General features: G+C 37.2%; 1 long non-coding RNA gene across 1 annotated transcript in view; it reads left to right on the top strand.

Annotated features, from left to right (window-relative positions):
• The window catches only part of LOC137864374 (uncharacterized), a 147,855-nt gene extending 140,016 nt beyond the window's left edge, over window positions 1-7,839 (top strand). The window contains exon 3 of the long non-coding RNA XR_011101462.1: window positions 6,293-7,839. This is a non-coding gene — a long non-coding RNA (uncharacterized lncRNA). The remainder of the gene's footprint in view (window positions 1-6,292) is intronic.
• Window positions 7,840-22,850: the final 15,011 nt, after the last annotated feature.

Raw genomic sequence — 22,850 nt, 5'->3', positions numbered from 1 at the left:
TCTATTATTTTTCCATCACAGATTATCATTAATTTCTATTACGGCTTACCTTGGGATTTCCTGCCAAGCGCCTGATGGCAAAAAGCTCTTACATAAAGATGCTGCTTTTGATTAAAAAAAATTAATAATAATAATATATGTAACGGTATGCTCTGAAGATGTGACCATCAGTGAGCACATAAATGATTATGGTAGATGTTGTGAGGCTCCTTAATTTGGGGATTGTCTCTTATTAGAAATGATAGGTGTGCCAAATTCACTGTTCTCCACTAACTGGAAATGGTGATTGGTGTAACATCTACTGCACTTGTTACAAAACTGCACTGAGAAACTCAGCAGACAGTTATTCTCTTCATCTTCTTTTCACCAACTTTCATAAGTCACCTCAAAACCAAAGGGGGGGGAGAGTTTTTGTGAAAGTTTGTACGGTTTTTGTTTTTTTTTTTTTCTTTTGTTCTAGCTTGCCAGCGTTTTATGAATTTTATGAATCCACGTATTTTCTTGATGGAGAGAAAAAAAACACAACACCAAAGTACAAGTAATAATATTAGCAATGGAACTAGTACTAAAAAGTAAAGCCAGTATTCCAGTAGCAAATTAAATGAAAAAAAAGCTTTCCGTAATTAAAAGACAAAATATCCTTTCATCCTTAGCACATTAAGCTCTCATACTTTCTTGCTGCATTACATTTTATATGCACATAAATAACTTTTAAAGAAAATTATTTGGTTTACAAAATCATGCAGTATAAGTCAGAAAAATAGATGTTACTCATGCAAGTTAGGTTCATCTGTCATGTTCTTCAATATTTATACAACCTTTAATTGCATAACAAATAGGATTATCTTGTATTATTAATATATCAGAATTACATAACACCATCTGATTCCCACATGCCATGGCCTTTTTCCATACAGTCTCATGGTGTGCTTGAGAATAGAGAGGCGAAATTAATAATTATATAGAGTATTGTAGATCTTAAATTAAAGCTGTTTAATTTTTGGTGTCTTAAAATACAGTAACTGACTTCAAGCTTAAGGTAATATTTTGAGAAACACACTGCCTACCTCTCCCTCCTCAAGTTTGCAACCCATCTCAGTCACTTCATATGGTGCAAGCAAGCCCCAGACTTACACCAGCTTCATACTAAGAGTTTACCCTTGTCATATGTCAGGAGGTCTCTTGAATTTCTTAAAACCAAACAGTGACACCTAGCAGTACGCCAGATTTCCTGTCCCCATTGCCTTGTGTCTGAACAAGGCCACAGTGGTTCGTGTCCATGTGCAGCAGGGCTCACACTCTCCAGTAACTGAAGTGCTTGGGGTTAGCATGTGGCAGGAGCTGTGGGTGTGAGCAGTTCGACTCATTCTCAAATAATCTGTCTAGTCTGTCGATGAAAGATCCTGTGACATGTTTTTAAGAGTAGCAGTTAGCTCTGCTTCATCCTGGCTGGCATGTTCACAAGCTCCTCGGGGTGCTGTTACAGTCTAATATTGTTAAAAGCTTTGAAACCTCTCAAGCAGAACCCCCACTGGAGCAGTGGGGAATTCTTCATGGCCAGCACTTGCAGGATCATGCCCATGAATGTAAAGCATTTTAGGATTCCCCAGGAAGAAACCATAACCCTCAGAAGGGTTTCACATTAATATTCAAGAAGCATACATATGGTTGCAGTTTACAAAATATTTCAGGGGAAATATAAATGGAAAAAAGTCGTTTTTCCTTTTTTTTTTTTTTTTTTAGATTGGGTGTACAGTTAATAAGCAAAATCCTTTCTGATCCTGGACAGATCTGTTAGCCTTGTGCAGCAGTGGGCAGAATGCCTGAGGCAGTGATGGAAGTGCTGGGTGCAGGCTGGGTGCGCTGTAGCCAACTCCTCTCACTCCTCCCTTCCCAGAAGAGCAGCAGATACTTGGCAGCCCCGAACTTCCCTGTCCAGATTCTGGTTAGTGGCCGAAGAGTAATAACACACCTAAGTCAGGCAGGCACAGATACTCTAAGACTGCTTAGCCTCTTCTTGATTGTAAGCTGAGTACAAAGCATACCCCATAGCAGAGCATCTTAGCCAAAGGCCTGTGGGCAGTGCAAAGACTAATAAAAGAAGTAAGGCCACCCTGAGTGAGCACACTTGTCATGTGTGATACACCTAACTGCAGGGAAGTGGTATAAGTTTCTTTATCCCATTAAAAAATGTTTTAATGATTATTTCTAACCCTCATGTCTCTAGTTGCCTTCAAATGTCTGAGTGAATTCCAGCTGACTCAAATATTTCTGCAACTTCAGAAAGCTGGAGCTGATGTAGAAACCATTACACTTTCCTCAGAGTAGCTGCAAGATCTTCAATTCCCATGCTATGTAGGATCCAGTGGCTTTGAAACAAATACATCACCTTGAGAACCTCTCCCTGCCATGGCCAAAGATAAGTAACATACCTGCTTCAGTGACACCACCTGAATGTTTTCAGTAAAGTCTTTGTTTTCCTAGTTAAGAATGAAAAATGTACCTGAAGAGTCATAAACTCTCTTCTTGTATTATCAAGCATCACTTTGTGCTAGTGGAGGCAGGTTTGCCTTTTAGTACACCAGCAGCCTCATCTGTAAAGTGTTGTAATAATATTTACTCTCTTCTCAAGGGCATTTTGAGAGTTAGTTGGTACTTTGAGGAAGCAGTTTGAGAGTTTGCATTTACTGCCAGCAGTATCTATATTCCACAAAACAATATAGCAATGGAAACATTTGGATTTTTTTCCTTATTTGCGGGGAGCTATTTCTGCTTTTCAGCTGATAAATGACTTATAAGATAACTAACATAAATCCCTGCAAATACATGCCATTTATGGTCTTAAATACATGCAGAGTTTTGTCATCCTAAAGATAAATACACCACTTGAAAAGGGAGCATCCCAATCACATCTGACCTGTTATATAGATAAAGTCAATGGTGTCTGCAATTACTGTGAGATCTATCAATTCAAACCAATCTGTTCTTAAAGACAAATCATGCATAAACTCAAGCTAAGTAGTGGTCTCCTATGATTCTGGTTCATGCTGTGCTGACAAACCCTCATAAAAGCAGATAAATTGTATCAAGAACTAATTAAGGACAGGGTTTTTTGCCTCCTTTGCATGAAATTAAGTAACAGTATTCTGGGAAGAACTAAAGGAACAAAATCCAGTGTATTTTTTCTTATTCATACACAAGACTTGAAATAATGTCTCAGATTTTTCTGAGGCTTCAGTTATTGTATGTAACTCTGGGGTGTGAATCCCAAAAGTGAGCCATACACAGCAGGAAATGAAGATTTCTTATTTCACCAAGTTATTTTGGCTGATTAATTCAGGGTGGGACCATTTAGAAAAATAAGCCTACATTATTCTTTATGGAATTAAGAATAAAATCACTGGCTTCCCTTATTAACATGTTTATTTCGTTTTGTTTATTTTTCAGTAGACACACCTTGTTCATGCTTTAGGTAACAATATAGTACCTGATCATTTACTTGAGTAACCTTCATCATAGCAAAACAACAAACACAGATTGGAAAATACCTGTGTATTAATCTACTACTTGATGCCTCTAATGGATTAGACTTTGTCCCAGGTATATAGGGCTCTGTCATTCCTCCAAGTCATTTGTTGGTAAAGTACTTTATAAACACAGAATGATACCTGGATTTAAAATTTGCATAGTTCCAGTAATTATATTGATTTAAACCAGTTGAATGTGTCTCAATATTTGAGGACTTTCTCCTCTACACTTGCCTAACAACAAAAGAATTATCTTAAATATGAATTTGTAGGAATATTGCCATATTCACTGAAAGTAGTTGTCAGAAGATGTTCGAAGAGTGTATGAAAGGCTGTGGTTAAAATTAGCTTTGATCAGAATCAAATCTCCATCTAATTAATGTAATGATGTATATTACATGATAGTGAATGTTAATCTTTTTGTGAAGACAAGGTAAAACAATAACAGTGTTTTTTTCCATTTCTAGAACTCGCACTCTGAAGATCAAAACTTAGGCATAACAATATCCTCATGTACTAATGCCATGCCTATTTACAGAACTGAAAGAAGAGTCACATGAACTGTTATTGCTAGGGTGGCTTTGCATTCACAGTGAGGCTTCAAGAAAGTAGCTAAATCACCTTCCATAGAAACATTTTTTTTTTTTCCACTGGTTTCTATTGTAATGCATTTCTCAAAAGATTCAATATGTTTTTCTTCTTTATGCTGAGCTTTAAAAAATATTTTCCAACTTATTTTCACTTGAAATAAATATTTGTCTTCTGTCATGGAATATTGTTTCCTGCAAAGAAAAGCCGCTGTCTTCTTTCTGCTTTTACGTCCTCTGTCTCTTTTTGACATTTATCTAAAATGACTCCAGTGTGTCCTACAGATTTAAGACTGACAGTATGTGGGAAAGACAGTGGTCTCAGAGTAGTTTGGCTTTACTCCCAGTGGAGAAATAGAAAGTGGTAGCAGTTCTGAAACAGCACATTTTTACTGCAGACACCCGTAACCTCAGCCTGCTGAGAACAAGGGAACAGGGGAACTACCTTGAAAAGGATAATTCTGTATGAAACTCTTTGTTGAAAAGGGTTAGTTGTCAACTACAAGATTTCAGTGAGATTCATTAGACTAGGAATTCAAAGCCTCTGAATCATTCCAGCATGAAGAACATGTGTGGAAGATGTCTTTCCAGTGGTTCCAATTTTTAATTTTCATTCAAACAAATTTTCATTCATTAATGTTTGAATCTCTACTTTTTATAGAAAAGTCATCGAAGACTGAAGTATTGAGTTGTCACTAGAGCTTCAATAAAATTGAGGACAGGTTTCTTTCTAGCTAGGTTTTAAATATGTTTTTCAGAAACGTTTTTTTTAATAATTTGTTTTGAGAAATTCATCTGAAGATTGGTGTCTCTTTTACCATTACCAAAGTTCTCATGAACATGTAGCACTTTGCTTGAATGTTCCTTATAGCTCAGAAACATTTTTTTCAGATTGGCATCTGAAATTCAAATATATATCTATGCACAACTTAAAAATGATTAGTCATATAATTTGATTGGTGTTTTTCTTGTTCCCTGACTGGTATGACTGTTCACAGAAGGCTAAATTTAAATGATCTCTTCCTGAGATGAAAATGTATTTTCTCTGAACATCTGTGCCTGTAAACGAAATGCTCATGAGAAGTGACTATAAATGCCCTGTTCAGATATGCATTTCAAATGTGGCTAAGTCTAGTTCAGTTGAAGATCTGAACCAGAATTTGGTTCTTTTCTCTTTTGGCTGTATTTATTCAATTTCAATAGATCCTAGTAATAACTTCTGTACCGAGCTGCCTCAGTTTCTGGTGCATACGTAAAGCCAGTGAGAAGGTTTCACAGCAGCTAGAGAAGGCTGGTGGTAAGACACTCTTATAGGCAGAAATAGACACCGATAACAAAAAAACAGTTGAAGGAACAGGTGATGATTTCCTATTTAATGATTTTCACAAAAAAAATTTGGATTACCTGTGACTGGGTCAATGTATCATTTGTTAAAATATGATACATTTAACAAATCATTTAACGATGAAGGCTTTAACAAAGGCTCCTAAACCTGCAGAATATGTGACATAGTGATGCCATATGAATTTCTGTGCACAGGGACCCAGGAATCATTTTCCATTGTAGGGGAGAAAAATGTAGAGGAGAAAATGCTGATTACCTTATTTGGCAAATTCAGAGGAGTTGCCAGTCTTCTGAAATTCAAAATGACTGTTTCAGTACTCAAAGGCTGATATATTTAGGTATACAAAGGGAAATAAGGTAGAATACTTTTTATAAATGTCAGTAGCCCAAAGTTGTTCAGGTGGAAACCACCTGAAATATTCCTGAAATAGTTTTGCAGTGTAAGCAGCTCTCTAGTCTAGCTACAATTGCTTTGCGATCTTTCTAGAGGCAATCACCAAATAAAATAGGAATATGTTGATAATGAAAAAGGTGGTATCATATATGTTTCTTTCTCACAAAGAATTTAGTAGTAATAGAAATGTATTAGAGTTTTCCACAATAGTATTTTAATTTTTTTTCAATAGGGAAATTAGTGGTGCCATTTTTCATGTTACGTATTTATTACTTTTTTATTAAGTATTCTGGAAACCGTGCAGTCTTTCACATACACACATGCACACACACATCCTTCTAACATTTGTAGTCTGATGTGAAAATGCACAGGGCATTTAGCGTAACTGGTGGGATGAAGCTCCATTTTAAGGGTGTTTTCATTGTTTTCTGAAAATCCAGGGCACAACAGTGTCTTACATTGAACAAGGAGAACCAGAGGCATCCTGAATCACTGCTAAGGAAAGAGACGGCACAGCTCCAATTTTCCAGCAGATGTAACAGCAGCTTGGAGTTGTAAAAATGTCTTGCAAGATTTTACACACTTTATTGATACACAGAATATGTTTGTGCTGCAAACTTATAGGCAGTAATAAAAGATGCTGAATGTTCTTTATTTGTTTATTTTAACCTGTTCATGAAGTTGACCTTTGTTATCTTTCATAAATAGGGGCCTGGGACGGTTGTTATTAAATACAGCTGGACTTTTAAATATTGCTATACTTTCATGTTTCCAAAAGTACCATTTAAAAGGCCTTCTACGAGATGATTTACCTGGTCTGCAGTAGTTGTGTTTAAGTTTAGATTTCAGTTAGTTATTTAGTTATTCAGTTAGTTAGTTATTGAATGGTTTCATCTTTTCCAACATCTAGTTTTTGATCCCTTGTGAAGCTGATTTTCTTGGATTAGAGCATTTCCTAAAATCCCTCAAATGTCTTTTATCTTTCCATCTTTTTGGTGACAGCTCTAATTTTAATTCAGCAATGGAAGATTAAGTTATTTATAGATATATACATATGTTTATATTTTTTCCTTTATGCATTGCAAAGGAGTTCTACTCTGCTGATCAAAACTATTTTACAAGGGTTTTTCGAATGCATCGAACCACCTATCTTTTTAATAGGACTCAAGATATTGACCTGGGTTTAACCAGCTGCAGAATACTCCTTCTATTGCAAAGGGCACATATAGGAAGGTTCCATGTTTGTTACCAGCCAGATGTGAAGTTCAGGATGATCTCTCTTATAATGATAAGATAGCAGGCATAATTTACTTTTTGAAGTCCTTAAGTATTCCTGAAAATGTTCCCTCTACTTGCCTGTTGGATAAAATACTTGGTGCATTCTAGCTTTTTAGGCAGCCAGACATTTTAACCACCACCAAGCTGTGATAGTCATGGTTGCTTGACAAAACGGAAAAGTAGTGCCACGTTTCAGCTCCATCTCTAAAGATACATTTTTTCCCTTTAATTTTTTTTTCTTTTGCTTTCATCTGAATTTTTCTTTCATTTTGGATGGACTTCAGAATCTTCCAAAAGGTGTATATTCTGGAAATGTTCACCAATATTACATACATTGACAACTGGATTAAAGAAAACTACTGTGATGGTAGTTCATCAATTTGAAAGTAATGGTTTTCTGCTCAGTAAGTGCTACTTATGGCATATATGTCAACTTTGTACGCATATTTGTTTTATGTTCGTCTACTAAATACCATCTACCACTACCTGTAGTAATGATATATTTGTTAGTGAAAATTAAAAGCTGCAAAGTGTATGCACATATCTGACACATTGCTGGATGCAGAAGGAGATGCTGGTCCTCAAAAATAGTGAATTCTCTTTAAAAAGTTAGGCACAATAAAACTAAGTGATGTACAAAAATTAAATAAATAAAGCTCTTCCCAGTTTTGTCCTGCCTTTCACGTTCTTCTTAATCCTTGACATCATTCCCTTGACATCATCCGTAACTCGCTTCTTTAGCTACTTTAACTGTGCTTTAACTGTGTGTGTGTGAGATAATGAATATGTAAGTGAATGTAAATTTGAATAAATGTGGAAGTGAATACATTTATGTGTATAAACACGTAAATACAGTCCTGTTGCTTACATTGTTCTTAAAATCCAAATCTGAAGCACTGAGCTTTGAGCACAGATGCTGTTTTCAGTAAGATAGTACTTGTCTATTTGAATGTCATGGCAGATGTTTTACCTCGAGGTTAATATCTGACTTGCTTTAAATTCATGTGGGAAATCTGAAAGTTCCATTTCCTATCTCAAAAATCAATAGAAACTTAATCAGAGCTGCTAAAAACAAGTCCCAGTTCTTTTGTAACAGAGAAAGTAAACAAGATACAAAATTAAAAGTGACAGAATATTTTACATGAAGGACATGAAGTACACCACCAACTAAGCTTCAGCTGTACACAGTGTGTGTCTTTCAAGTTGAGGTTTGACTAAAGAAAGCTCCATCTGTTTTGTGTGTGTTTTTTTCTTTTTTTCCTATACCTAGGCACTATAGTGTATTTATGATATTCTTCACATTTTAGTGTAATCTAAACACTTTTTTCTACAGACATGAGCTATACATCAGACAGCTTGTATGGTTATCTGTAAGGGGTGTTTTTTGGTCAGAATTTGTGCATTTCATACAGAATTCTAATATATGGTTGTTATTCACATTCGTATCTTGAATGCTTTATTTGGTCTTCCTGCTCTTTTTTTTCCTGGGCTTCATATAGGTGAAGTCATGTCTTGTGTTCTAGTCTAAGCTGATTATTTCTTGTGTTGTTTTTTTTCCATCTTATTTCATCTGGAAACTCTAATGCTAGAAGAAAGTGTTGTTTGATATTATTTGTGCTGAATCTGAGAGGATGCTGGGGGTATAATTTAATCTCAAGCACTACGGAAAATTAAGACCACTGTGTTCAGTTTTTATTATCTACTCAAACAGCTGATCATTAAGACATTTTGATCGCTACATTCTGCAGCTGGATTCAGTTGGGGTACAAGGAGTTAAAATCATATTCCAGAAGCAAACTTGACTATTCTGTCAAGTAAGATTGCACAGGTAAATAATTGAAGTAAAGGAAATAGTGTAAACCATTGAAGAAACGAAAGTAAAAACAAAATAAGGATTCTTGTTAATACCATCCTTTGTCCTTGTTTTTAGAATTTCAGCAAGTGCAGATAAATTTTGATAGGCACTGTAGTATTTTCTGAAGCAGCCAAACAATTGTAGAACTGCTAACGCGTATTTCTGTGTAGTTGAGCCTACTGAAGTTTAATGTTTATTTATTAACCTACATGGTCTCTACCACTGGAGGGTAATACCGTATTTGGCAGCCAACAGAGAGAAAATCAGGTTGGGCAGGGCATAGCTAAGCAGCAAGTAGGAAGAAAATCATGAAAAGATGCTCAATGCAGATAGCTACAAAATGTATATGGTGATAAGGTCTGGAATACTCACAGGGCAAGACATTACTTTAGTACAGGGGACTTCTCCATTTTCTCTGACGTCTCAAAGGCTTATTTATTTTTCTATCACATTTCTTCAGCAGACCAATGTATTTTCAGTTTGTGGATTGTGCAAGCAAAGTGAAACAAAAAAGGGGAGCAAAGGGAGAAGCACAACAACTGCATCAGGCTTTCTCTATTTGATTCACTGATCATTAGTGAATGATCTGATGACTTGAGAAGTCTTTCAACAGCTACACTTGTTTCTTCTTTTTTAGAGAAGTCTTGATAGTCTTGGTAGAAATGATACTCTTAAAATTGTTGTGGATTTGAATGTTCAGTTCAAGCAAAGGAAGCTAGTCATCATACTGGGAGGAAAAACATCACCACAAGCCTCCTATTCCTAAGTGTGTACATTCATCACCGAGAGAGCTTTCCTTGCTTCATTGACTGGAGGTGTCCTAGATGGAATTAGGGATCTGTTCGAACAGCTTACCAGTGAAACTGTCTTCATGTAAATCTACCCTTAAATAGCTCTACATGTGGTCAATAAATCTGGAGTTCATATCAACATCTGAAATCACCATGACTGTACAAGTGATTATCTTTGTTCTACTGGTGGAGTTTTTCTGTGGACACTACACACACATGGCGGCACATAGTGGTAGAAGTATTGTTCTGATCCCAGTCTTATATTCTGTTGCTTGCATCACAAGGAGAAGTTTTTTTGTTTTGTTTTGCTTTGTTTTGTTTTTCCACTTTGTTTTTCCTTCTGAAATTCCTCTTCTCCTCTTGGCTTGATTTTTGAAGAGAAATATAGCACCTAGGGTGAGCCTATACTAAATCTTGTGTTGCTGCCTCATCTCAGAAAGACATCTTAGTTTTCCTTGGCCAGTGGAAGCAAGGAAAAGGGCAAGTTTATCACAAACATCATAGGGGAAAGAAAGAAAGAAAAAAGGCTTATGTGGGCTTGGGAAAAGTGATGTGCAAGCTGGGGCTAACAGGCAGGAGCAGAAGTTCTGTGTGGTGGAGTTGGATCGTGGCTGTCTTCTAAAAAAACAATGTTGCAAGCAGAGATAGATTGCATGTTGAATGAATAACCTGGAACAGAGCTCAGAGAGAGCCCAGCTAGAGGAAGAAACCCCAGTTCCATGCTAACATAAAGCAGAATTTTGTTTCTGAGGATGTTTCTGCTCCACGGGGGCACTAATTCTTTAAGAAGAAGCTAAATCAGGTGCATACAAGAAGAAAAAGTCAAAGGAGGGAGTGGTACTCAGATGTGGTACTCCAGGTACCTCCTCACTGGGTGGTAGCTGAACAAAGTCATGATTAACAGAGGAACTGCCTTTTGACAAATCTGTTATATTTTAACAACTTCTTCACTATAGAATGTTATTAAAGTACCCGTTGCATTTTCGCAACATTAATTGACCATTACTGATGAAAAGAAAGAATAACAAACACACCTATAAACCCTTCCCAAATTCATATTTTTTCAGGCTATATTTGTGATAGACAAAGGGAATAACAGAAAATATGTTTGTACATTGTGATGGCAGAGAGCCAGGAAAGGCTTGAAGTCACTTTGGCCAACCAGCAACTGGTAGCATGGCCTTTGGAGGCCTGCAGATACCCCTGGTGCCCAATTTGGGGAAGTAGCTACATCCTACCTTCACAACATGTGTTGTTTACTTTTGGTTGTTCTCTGTGTTTATCACAAATCCAGTGAATTTGCTTCAGTAGTCTATCCCCCAAGCTGTGAGGCTTAAAAATGCTTCTTTTTTAGGAACAGCCAAGTGTGTTTGACTTGGTTTTTGAGATTTGTGAGGAAAAATGTCCTCATTGCTCTGCAACAACCAAAATGTTGGCATTATTGCCACTGTTTTCATCAACAGTCCAAAGCAGAGCATCATACAAGCCTCTATGAAGAAAACTAACTCTGTGCCAATCAAAACCATGACAACAACTCATCTCAACCTAGAATAAGCAGGTAAAATAAATCAGATGGTAAAATACATCATCCCTTTATGCTCCCTGCCCATTCATCAGAAGAGAAGCTATGGTCACTCAGCTTATCAGTAGATGTCTACACAGACTGCATGTGCTTCAAATGATGAGGGCTGGTAGGCTTTAATTTGTAGAGGCAAAATTGTTGATGGTGGGAACCTGATATCCAACCTGTATGTATTTCTGAGTTGGCTGGTTGATTTTCAGTTTGGACTACCTTTACTCTAGTGTCACATATTGAAATCCCAGCTGCGGCTGGAGTCCATCCTCCCGTTGGTGCTCTGCGATCAGGCTGAGGCACAGCCAGAGCTCAGTCAGTGGGAGGCCTGGAATACTGGCTTCAAAAGATTATTTCAGATCCAAATTAAAGTACTAGCATTGGTGCTCCCATTGTCGATTGTGTTCCTGAGACTATTTCAAACAAACCTCCTTAAATAGTCAAACATGCATATCTCAAGGCTGTGAGGGGAGAGAGAGGCATGGAAAGAAGAAATGGAGCACCTCATGCAGGGGACTGGTGACACAGCCGAATTCCAGCAGGCACCTTCAGGATCAGTGCTGCTGCTTCAAAAAAAAACCCGCGTAGGTGGATTTAGAACCATGAAGATTTACTTGTTTGAATGTATGCTTTAAACCATTTGTATGATTAAAACAAAGAGTTTGACTTAATTTGTGTCAGATTAAAAAATCCAAAGAAGCCAGGAAAGAGCTTAGTTTGTCAAGTGGGTTTTGTTTTAAAAATAGAAACATTGTCATTGCTATCTTTCTTCTTAAAAACCTCAGAAATTTTAATGAGTATACGAATTAGTAGAGTGAAAAAAGCTGTTAGCATTCTTGTCTCATGACTTAATTTAAAAAGTTCTTTTGCTTTCTTTAAAGTTAAATTTAAGAAAACAGAGCATTAATATGTTAATTAATAAGAAATTCAATAGAGATCTAGAAAGTAAGTAGTTAGACTACTTTTTTCTTTAGTAACTTCGAAGCTCATTAAATGTTCCTAGGAACACATATGCATAGGAAAGAAGAACAGAGAAATCTTCTTAAGATGAGCTTGTGAAGAAACCTGTCTTAAGAGACATTGGTATTCTCAAATGTATTGAGTCTCCTCTTCTTAGAAAATCACATTAATTAAAGAAGTGATTTTGTTTAGTCCTTTGAGTTAATACTTGAGACAGTTCTCTTTGGGTCCTAGAGCTGAGGGGAATATTGACTTTTAGATCAGTGGCTGAGCTAAAAACTTCTTTTAAATAAACACATATTAGTCCGAGATATTTTGCCTTTTTTTTTTTTTCCTTTCACATCAAAATAAATTGCTCAAAAGTGGGCTTGAAATTTCTTATATAGAGATAATTTTATTGACTGAGTAAAGCTTTCATTTTCTTCTCTTTGTTTTTAAAAAATAAATACATTTAATATTGTAAAAAGTTTCATAGCCAGTCTTTGAAGCATTATTTGTTTTGAAATGTATTTCCAAAAGCACCACTTTCATTTCCTGTACCCTCCCCAAAAGGGAAATATATCTGGATTTCAGCACAGACTTTAGTGTCTGCATTGAGATGAAGCTCCGTTTTTTGAGTGTGACAAACTCTTGACCAAAAAATCAGCTTCATTGATTCTGTGCCAAAGAACTGTGTTCTTGTTCAGTGTCGCAATTGTGTGTCTTCCTGCCTTCCCAGGGACTCCTATAAATACCTGGATCAGTGGTAGGCCATAATATGGCTTTGAAACTACAACAATGCTATCATTTTTGTGCATCTCTTTTCTGCCTTTCTACTTTTTTTTGCGATCACATCTGACTGTACACATTCAGTCTCTGAAAAGAAGTACCCTTCCTGGGTCCCAGGCTCAGCACGTAACAACACCTGGATTCTGGTGGGGTCCTGGAGGTCAGGGTGACCCCAATCTTCTTCATCCTCTCTGGTAATTGTTCCTTCTGGTAATATCGGATGTCAGTCCACAGTCACAACTGTGGTCACATCTCGGGTTGCTATGCTATTTCCAGCCCATCTCCATGTCGCACGAGCTGGAGCAGCTGTTCTCTCTATTACTAGCTCTGTTGCCCATGGCATTTGCTAGAAAATCCTGTCTTCTGAAAACATGATTTTCTTGCAGAAGTAAGTACAAGGCCGGCCCTTGACACCAATCATGACAGTGGAGGCTTTCAGAGAGGGCTTATGCATTGTTCAGACCTCTTTTGCTAGCAATTACTGGTAATGTGAATTATTTTACTGTGGTTATGAATGTGTAACTTTTGGAAGAATGGGATGTTAAAAGCTCCTTTAGGTCATTGCAGTCACTTCGGGCACATTGAACTCCCCGTTATGTAAGGACACACAAAAGCAGAACAGGCTCCCTACAGCGCTCTGTCGTCCTTGTCTTCTCCTGTGAAGTATGTGAAAGGTTTGTCTATTTTATGAAGAGAGCGTGAGCAAGCTGTCCTTTTCTAAGAACACGAAGCTACTGTGTGCAAAGTGGGAAAATACATTGGAAACGTTAACACTGTGTTAGCTGCCTCTTCTCTATCCACTCAGAACCTCAATGAAGTTTGCTGTATTTATATAATCCCTTACAGATATTTATCAACGCTACAGAGTGTTTCAAGGAAATGTTTCCACACAGGCTGACAAGGTTTCAATTTATAAAGAGCACAAGAAGATAGACTGCTCTCCAGTGTTTACCCAAACCTACTATTTTGGTATAAAAACTCTGTCTTAAGGGGATGAATAGGGCTGAGGACAAGTTTGAATCTTGTTTGGCTCACTAGTGGTAACTGAGAAAAATGGAACAATTTGGGAGAAAGCTGCCTGCTACTGCACGAGAGTCCAAAATTAGACTGTGCAGAGAACAGGAGGAAAAGAGGTAAAAAATGGGGATTCAGGGGAGAAATGAACCATCTCTTCACCCCCACTGGGTGATATACCAGTCAAATACTGGGATCAGGATCAGCAATTGGAAGCAATTCTGTCAGTGAACAGGAGAAAATAGCAGAACAGAGAGTGCTATTTCTGGACCTTCTTCTGTTGTTCCCAGCCATAGCTCCTTAAGTAACTGTTTTTACTTTCAATGAAGTTTTGGTTTTGTTTTTCTTTTTTTTTTTAAAGTGTAAATAAAATAAGATTTGGATGTACTAAGTAATATTCAGGTCTATTAAACTGAGTTCTGATTACTCAGCTTAGTTAAGATCTTAAAGCTAGGAAGTGATGTTTTATTTTAAATGGAACAAAGTTCCTTTTAAAATTCCTGCCCCCCAACCAAAAAAACAACAAACCACAAAACAAAGAAACAAAACCAACCACAAGCAAACAACAAAAAACTCTGTTTATTTTGGAGCCTTTCTCTTCAATAGTTTCAATCCACTTGCTAGTTACAAAGCTGTTTTAAGTTAATAGGCTGTTTGCCCAGTATGTATTCATACTCTTCAGTATTGGCTTCTCTTACACTGATCTTTTCTGTTTTACTTCTAGTCATCTTTTCATTGAGTTTTTACCTTTCTCTCCTGTACCATGCAGTTTCTGTTCCCTTGTTATTATAATAATGATAGTCAAGTTTATTTAAGATTGAATTTTTCCTGCTGGAATAGAAATGATCAGAACTGTGCAGAGTATTTCAAATGAGATCATGCGTACCTTGCTTTATCCCTACTGTAAGTACCTTTTGAAAGCACATTTCTTGCCACAGCTACCTTGTTCACAGTTACCTTTTGATTAACTAAGACACCTGTATCTTATGTCCCTAACCTTTTTCTTTTTTAATGAAAAATCTACGTGGATAGATTTTTTAAATGAATATTTAGAAAATGTCTATTACCTTTGTTAGTTCCTCCACACAGGAACAGAGATCTTATTGTCTGAATAAGATTGTCTGTTAGTGCATTTTGCTTAAAATACTTGGTATTCATCTCCGTTTGCTTCCTGTTCCGAACGTTTGCAATTCTGTCAAGCACTGTGTCATACTCAGTCAAACTTCCTTGACTCTCAACATTGATGATTTCTGTAGCCATGTACAATTCACACAAACTGCTCATTACTGAGGCTGTAATTAGCTACCTCAATCGCATGGGACACTGAGTGACACACAGACAATTAACAAATAGTGAAATGATGAATAGTTGAAGCAAAACTTGAAAGTAGTATGGCAGGAGAAATTAATGCTTCAGTGGCTGTGACCTATGCTGAGTACCTGTCTTTCTAGGACAGTCGTAAGAGAAACAATGTTGTGTTTTCTGAGCTCAGATGAATTACTTCAGGAGGTGAGGCTGTTTCAACTTCTCAGTAAGTGCTTAAAATTTGATTTATGTCACACTTCCATCAATCATATTTTGCTGTAACCTTACGGGTTTCAGAAAAGCTATTTTAGGCTTATTCTACTGTAAATGATACCAGTGTTGTGTCTGAAATACAGAATTTTTATGAACTTCACAGATTAGTGTTTCTGGCCTGGGACAGAACTGTGATGTAGCTTGCAAATACCAATGTCTGACAAATCAAGATCTCAAGAAGGAATGAGTTTTGCTGGCAGAGTTTCTGTCTTTTCTTCTCCCAAAGGGTGATTAGTGTAACATGCAAAATGTTTCCAATTAAACTTGCAAAAAGAAAAAAAAAAAAAAAAGGAAAGAAAGAAAAGGACGAATACCAGCTTTTCATAGAAACTTGCTCCTGAAGATTCAGATGGTAATGTTTAGAAATATTGCAGGTGTATCTGGCTGCTCGATGACAGTAAAACCACCTGTGAGCACAGACCTTGGATCTCTTGGATCTAAAGTCTAAAAGCTACAGAAAAACACAGGCTCATTTAAGCTTGGATATATCCTGATCTGCACCTGCCTTGGTCTGACATGCTGATTTTTGTCTCTGTCAGTTGAACACCTATGGTACAAGGCAGAGCAAAAATCTGATCCCCTCTGTGTGCAGCCGCTGGGTTTCCTTTTGCAGAGTGGAGGAGAATGAAAGAAAACTGGTCGTAATCCTTTGTGTGTTAGGATCTCCAGTGAGACCTTTGCTCGTGTATAAAGCAAACCCAAATGACATTTTGCTGTTCTTGTTGTCCTCTATTTTGAGACAGTAGTTTCATTCGAATCAATATCATCTGTTGAAGGGGATATACTATTTGTGTAAAATTAGTAAGGCCCAGGAAGATGTTCACATGAAATTCCTGTGAACTAAATCTGTTCTGTGCTGACATCATCTAACTGTTAGCTGACAGATGTATTTTTAGTATTTTTTTCTTCCTTTTTTTTTCTTTCCCAAATACCCAAACTGGTAATGAATAAATAAAATAATATGAAGATCATGGGCAACATTAAAGCCATTTAATTACAACATGCCTAAGTGACCTACCTATAAATTTGTTTTCTATAAAAGGGACATAACATAAATAAAAATCCTTTCAGATTTACCTTTCATCAGAAAGCTGAGCTATATAGATTAAGTCTTTGTTTTGTGAACCTATACTTATTTGATAAAAAAATAAATAAAATAGAATTATTAGGTAATGATAATATAGTGTACCAGCTATACTTAAGTATCTGATTTTGACAACAGGTGGAGAAAAACTAACACAAAATAAAAGAGAGTTTTTAAAAACATTGCAAAGACGGCACCAAGGCAGATTTTCAGAAGTATGTAATAGTAAAAATCTCTTCTTTTGGACTCATTTTTACATGGTGCTGCATTGTGTTGTGTAAAGATTAGACTGTTACTGTTGCTGACCTAAAGCCATAGAATAAATACTCTATATCTTGTGGAACAGTTTCCAATATTTAGCTGCACTTTTTCCACCTGTAAATATATTACAGTAAATATATCTGGCTACATTTCAAACTGCATGTAGATATACAAGAACACAAACACATGCATAGGAACACAAACCAGGGCTTTATACTCTTCTTGTCTTATCTTTGCACTGTGTTGTCATAGTTAAAAGAGGGAAAAGTTGAAGAAAAAGTCTGTACTAAATTCTCTGGTCTGTTTGTTATATGCTTGAATGTAATATGACTGAAGACATGCAGAAGTAACATTTAGCCTTAGTTTTCAGAAGACTGACTTTTGTTGTGTTTACAAACAACTGACTGTAAGCAAATTGGGTGGGGTGTGAGAGGAAAATAGGCTACACCACAGCAACTTCAGGCTCTTTGCATTTGAAAATTCAGTTTCTGAAAGAGAGAGGGTCTGCTTTCTGAGAAATGTTCCAGGCACTGCCTTGTTTAAACAGAAGTTACCGGGAGTGTGCAGTGTTACCCGTCCACTCAAAATGGGTGCTCAGTGCTGTCTGGGATGGTCCTAGGGGTGCATGTGAGGGATAATGTTCTGTGATTCCCGGTTCCCCAAGTGGTTCTCTCAAAAGGCAGAAACAAAACAGGAAAAAAATCTAACATGAAGAACAAAAGCAAACAGAAAATAATCACATAGCTGAGGGCAGCTCTTTCATGGCCCCAGCAAGAGCTCTCTCTGTCCATGTAACTCCAGGTAACTTGCCATAGCTCCGGACTGTATTATAAATTCAAAATTTTTAAGATAGCAATTTTAACTGCCTGGTGTCACCTTTGTTTTCATTCCAACTTTGTTTGATGTGGACATGTACTACAAAGTGCAGACTGTCATTGGGGTTATTGACTTCAGCTATGAGACTTGAGTTATGCTCGTGGTCAGGTACCTCGCCAGTCTGTGGCCAGAAAGGCTGAACCTCCTGGAGTTCAGTCCTTGGTTAGTAATACTTACTTGCCGATTATTATTTTTTTTTTGGTTTGTTTTAATATGTACTGTAATCTCCTTAAGACCAAAACAGATCATTCTTGTTAATCAATACTTAAAATGACCTTTTGATACTGAATATCATTGGTAGGTGCAACTCTAATACAATTATAACTGATAGAGCTAGCTTAAATATAGACATTCTACTCTCTCTCATTCTCTCTCTCCTTTTTTTGTTTAATCAACACAGGACAAAATTTTACCCCAAAAAAGTTGATTCTTATTTGGTTTCCTATTTGAACACTGGACATTTGGACAGCTAGTCTAAATAAAGCTTGGATTTTCGAAAAGCACATGGAAGTTCCTTTGTTCCTAGATAACATTGCTGAGGACAATGAGGTACCTTGTCCCTTCCTAGGGCTTTCAAGGAACTGTGATGGTACAAATAATAACAAATCAAAATCACAGCTTATATTAAAACACGAACCAAAAATGAACAGTCTCACAATAGGTGCCTATCAGAGTGCTGTACCTTTGCTACAGAACTAACTCTGACAGGATATGGAGGAGGAGGGTAAAAATGAAAAGAAGGTGAGCTCTTTCCTGCAGAAAGTGGGCGATCACAGTGAACAGACCTGAAATCAGAGAGACAGGCAGATAATGTTCATTTCTCCCACATGGCCATATTTTTTTTTGGAACAAAACACAAGAAGTAAAAACAAAAAAACACTACAGAAAAGCCATATGGCATTTGGAAGGAAACACTTAATGGTAGTACCGCAGGACTGTATTCTTAAAGGTTCTTCATTTTCAAATGTTGAAGCTGAAAGATGAACCTTTACAAGAGTTTTCATGACATCAAGCAAGACCTTCGCATCCATTTTGAAATCATGTAAGCTTTTTGTGGCAGTTAAATGGAGTCAAACACTGCTAAATGCATTAACCAACCCTATACTGAATGCTGAATATTCATTTTTCTGATCACTGGTATTTGCCAAACAATTCTTGTTGAAAATGGATGCTAAGGATTTTACTTCATTTGCAGTACAACCAACTGCAAAAGAGACAGCGTAAACTGTATTTCCTAACTTTCTAGTGAGGTTACTTTCTTTTGTAGCTTCAGTTCTGCTTGTTTACAGCCTTTTCAAGAACATGAGAGTCCTGTTCCAGGTGTAGCAGGAAACAAAACTGTAAGAAAGTGCAACTGTGATGCAATACAACTGTGCAAAAATGCAAGGGGTCTTCCCAGATACACCCACTGATCTGTGCAGTGTCCGCACTTAGCCCATCTGAGTACTTCTGGTGAAGTACTGGTGAAGCCTGGCTGATATTCTCCTGATGGCCTACTGACAGCTAAACTGGGCCCTTCTTGGGCAAGACTTCATCTGTTGGGGAGGAGGGTCTCTTTGTGATGTACTGTATATGACTGTATATAAAAGTGGACAATTTAAATGTAATTTGGCAAGTATTCTTCATGTGATACGCTTTCAAGTAGTTTGAATCTGGTTTGAGCAAGGCTGAGATTAGCCATTGGCCTGGTTATAGGATTAGAAGGCACATGCTAGGAGCTCTGAGATAAAACATTAGCTGATACTTCTGTTATGGTGAAAATATTCCTCTGCTGCTGAGCACAAAGCCCTGATCTGGCTCTCTGAAGGAATAGAAAGCTTCATTTGGAAGTCTAAGTGCAACGCTGGTGTTAGGTGATGGTTTTGTGGAAGAGAACACGTACGGTACATGCAGTAAGACACCATTAGGTGGTTGTGTGTTTGGATATACCGTGCTTTTAATGACATCAGTCTTCAGAAGAGAAGTTGCAATAAATCTGTTACACCTTAGATTCCAGTTACAGGGGGAAATCTAAAATTTACTGCAGTATATGAAAGCACCAAGTCTAAATTAAGAGAGATCCATTCCATCCACCAATTCCACTAACAGGTTTAAGGCCTTGACTTTGCATAGTAACAAGATTATAGGAATGCCTGAAGGACAATTCTGGTGTAAAACCAAATGTCCCCAAGTGATTTAAAGTTGAAAAAAAAAAAAAGATCCTTTCATCTTATTATTAATTGTATAATTAATGCATCCTGTGTACTGATAACAATAATGCCATGTAATTAATTTTTAAGAATTAAAACCTTGCCTTTATCCGGTCTCATGGTCCACTTTCATGTTTATAGCTGTGAATATAAATCCTCTTATCTAATTATAACACGGCTGGTTTCATTGTTCAAAAGGAACCGTTTTTTATTATTTATTATTTTATTATGTTATATTTTATTTTATTATATTAATTATATGCTTTTCTATATTCTTTAAAGAGACCAAAGAACATAACATTTTATGGTTTTGATAAGGTGTGATATTTCATTTGTTTTCTGTGTCTGTTTTTGTCTTCCATGATTACCCATTCTGTTTACAAAAAGGCTCAATTAGCATTTGAATAGCAAGCCAGAGAGCAGACAGGTTGAGAATTCTTATAGAACTAATTTGGCAGGCCTTCTCATCCCCCCCACCTCTCTCTCTCTCTCACAGCTTTTTCTTTCTCTCTAATCAAGCTGCAGTTATTAAAGCCAGAATAAAAGAACTGATTTTCCATTACATTGATGCATGCTGAACAGTGCCTTGCTTTGCCTTTTCTTTCAGCTATGCTAATTGGACTCAAAGGAAATATTTAGTTTATAATAGCAAATGAAGAATTCATTAAATTCTAGCAAGGAAAAAAAGTCAAGCAGTGGAACTGGACATTATTTTTTGAACACATCCTCCCTTTCAAGGTACTTATCTTAATACTTAGTTACAAATAGCAACAATATTATTTAATTTTCAAACCTAATTACTTGGGGAAAAGAAAATGTAGAATCTGGGAAAGGAGGGGGAGATTTCTTTACAGCAGCAGATCTGCAAATTCAAAAATCAGAGTGGGCAGTTAACTTCCATACAGTAACACATGAGCTCCTAAACAAAAAAAAAAAAAAAAACAAAAAAAAAAAAAAAAAAAAAAAAAAAAAAACAAAGCTGTACTGCCATGTCTCCAGTTTCTGTCTTACTGCCCCTGAGGTAAATCAGGAGTGACTGCATTGAAATCAAAAGAGTTACATTGACAAGAAAAGTCTGCAAAGCCTGAAATCGCACAAGAACAATGTTTTACACTAGATTCCCAGAATTTTTGCCTCTGGTCATAGCTGTATGTCTCAAGAATTGTCTGGCTCTGATTCCTGACACACTCAGATACAGAAAATGGGGGAAACTGATTCAGTATCTTGTGATTTTTATTGTTGATCTTGTGATTTGACAATGGAAATAAAGCTTCTCAATATGAAATATTATTTAAACTTGAGATTCTCACACAAAACAAAAAGAAAGCCTTCTTGATTATGAAAAAATTCTGTCTAAAGCAAGGGTTCCAAAGTCCCAGTCTTAAGAAATCCCATGTTTTTAGGCTAGTTCAGTAAACATCTGGAAGAATGTCTAGGTTATTGACTGAAGTGGGGTTTTAAAGTGGCTTGTGACTTCTAGGAATTGGCAGAGAGAGGTGTGTCTGTTGTTTTTTTTTTTTTTTTTCTTCCAAATGCAATTTAGACAAGATAATTTCTAGGAAACTGGGTAGCTGAGAGTCTGCATTATCATGCAGTGGCTTTATGCTGCTGTGCTGTGACTGCCTTCATTAGAGGCAGACCTATATTATGTGGGTGTCAGAGCAGCCAGAATCATCAAGATCTGAAATATCAGGTTGTTTCTGTGGCTCCACAGAACTAAGCAGACCATCCTCACTGATCAGTTGATTCATTGGTGTGTTACAGGCTATACAAATTGAAGTGCTTTTACAGACAATGTATTATCTGAATCATGCCTGGATAAACCACAGATCTTCTGTAATTCTCCCAAGAACTCCTCCCAAGACTACTTTGATTCTGTGAAAACCTGAGGTTTGCTGACAGAAGTTCCAGTCACAGCAGCTGACATTGCAGGCTGCTGGAGCACAGGCAGGCGGTGTGCATTGCTCTGAGAGCTGGATTTACTCTTAAGCAATGGAAAACCCTATGTCTACCAATTTTCAGCAAATTTGCGCCTTTTGCTTGCGTACCCTAACAGCATAGCTACATCTCAAATCTACCTGTTCACACAGAATGTGAAAGGTCATTTGGCGCAAGGCTCTGCTTTGCATGCAGAGAAGTGCCTTCCACACAGGCATTAGTCTTTGTTCTGGGAGCAGTGTGTGCAGTAAATAGTAATGAATTGCAAAACTAAATGAAGTGTGTGCAACATAACTTTGAAATGTCCACCATCATTCTTCCCCCCCCCCCCCCCCACACACACACACACACATTTTTGTGTATTATTTAACCAGCAGGCATTCCTTCCCTTAATGCACTCATCTTGGGTTCAGTTCCTAATGCAGTCCTGCTCATGCCCAGGAAATAGGTGCTGCAGGTACTTAGCACTCATAAAACAACGTTTGCTCCATTTAGGCAGCTAAGTTGCAGACACCCAAATTGTGATCACTGCCTCCGAAAAGGATTTGTTTTTTGTTATGGAAGCACTTCTCTGAGGGGTACAGTTTGTCTGGTACCATATGAACAAGTACCTCACAGGGACTGAAGACAGGCCCACATCCCCTTGCTTAAACACGACCTTTTTTCTGTGTATTGAAATCTGAGACAGAGAGATATTTAAGCACCTTGCTGAAGGTCTGTTTGTTAGTTTGTGGTGTGGTTCAGAATCGAAGATCTCTTCAGTTCTGAGCAGAAGCTGGGTTGTTAGCATGGCAGTACCAGCACTTGACAGCTGAAATCAATAAAGGCTGAGT

Source organism: Anas acuta, chromosome 14 (genome assembly GCF_963932015.1).
Source record: "Anas acuta chromosome 14, bAnaAcu1.1, whole genome shotgun sequence".
In the NCBI taxonomy this organism is placed as follows: domain Eukaryota; kingdom Metazoa; phylum Chordata; class Aves; order Anseriformes; family Anatidae; genus Anas; species Anas acuta.
This window is presented reverse-complemented; position numbering and strand designations above follow the sequence as displayed.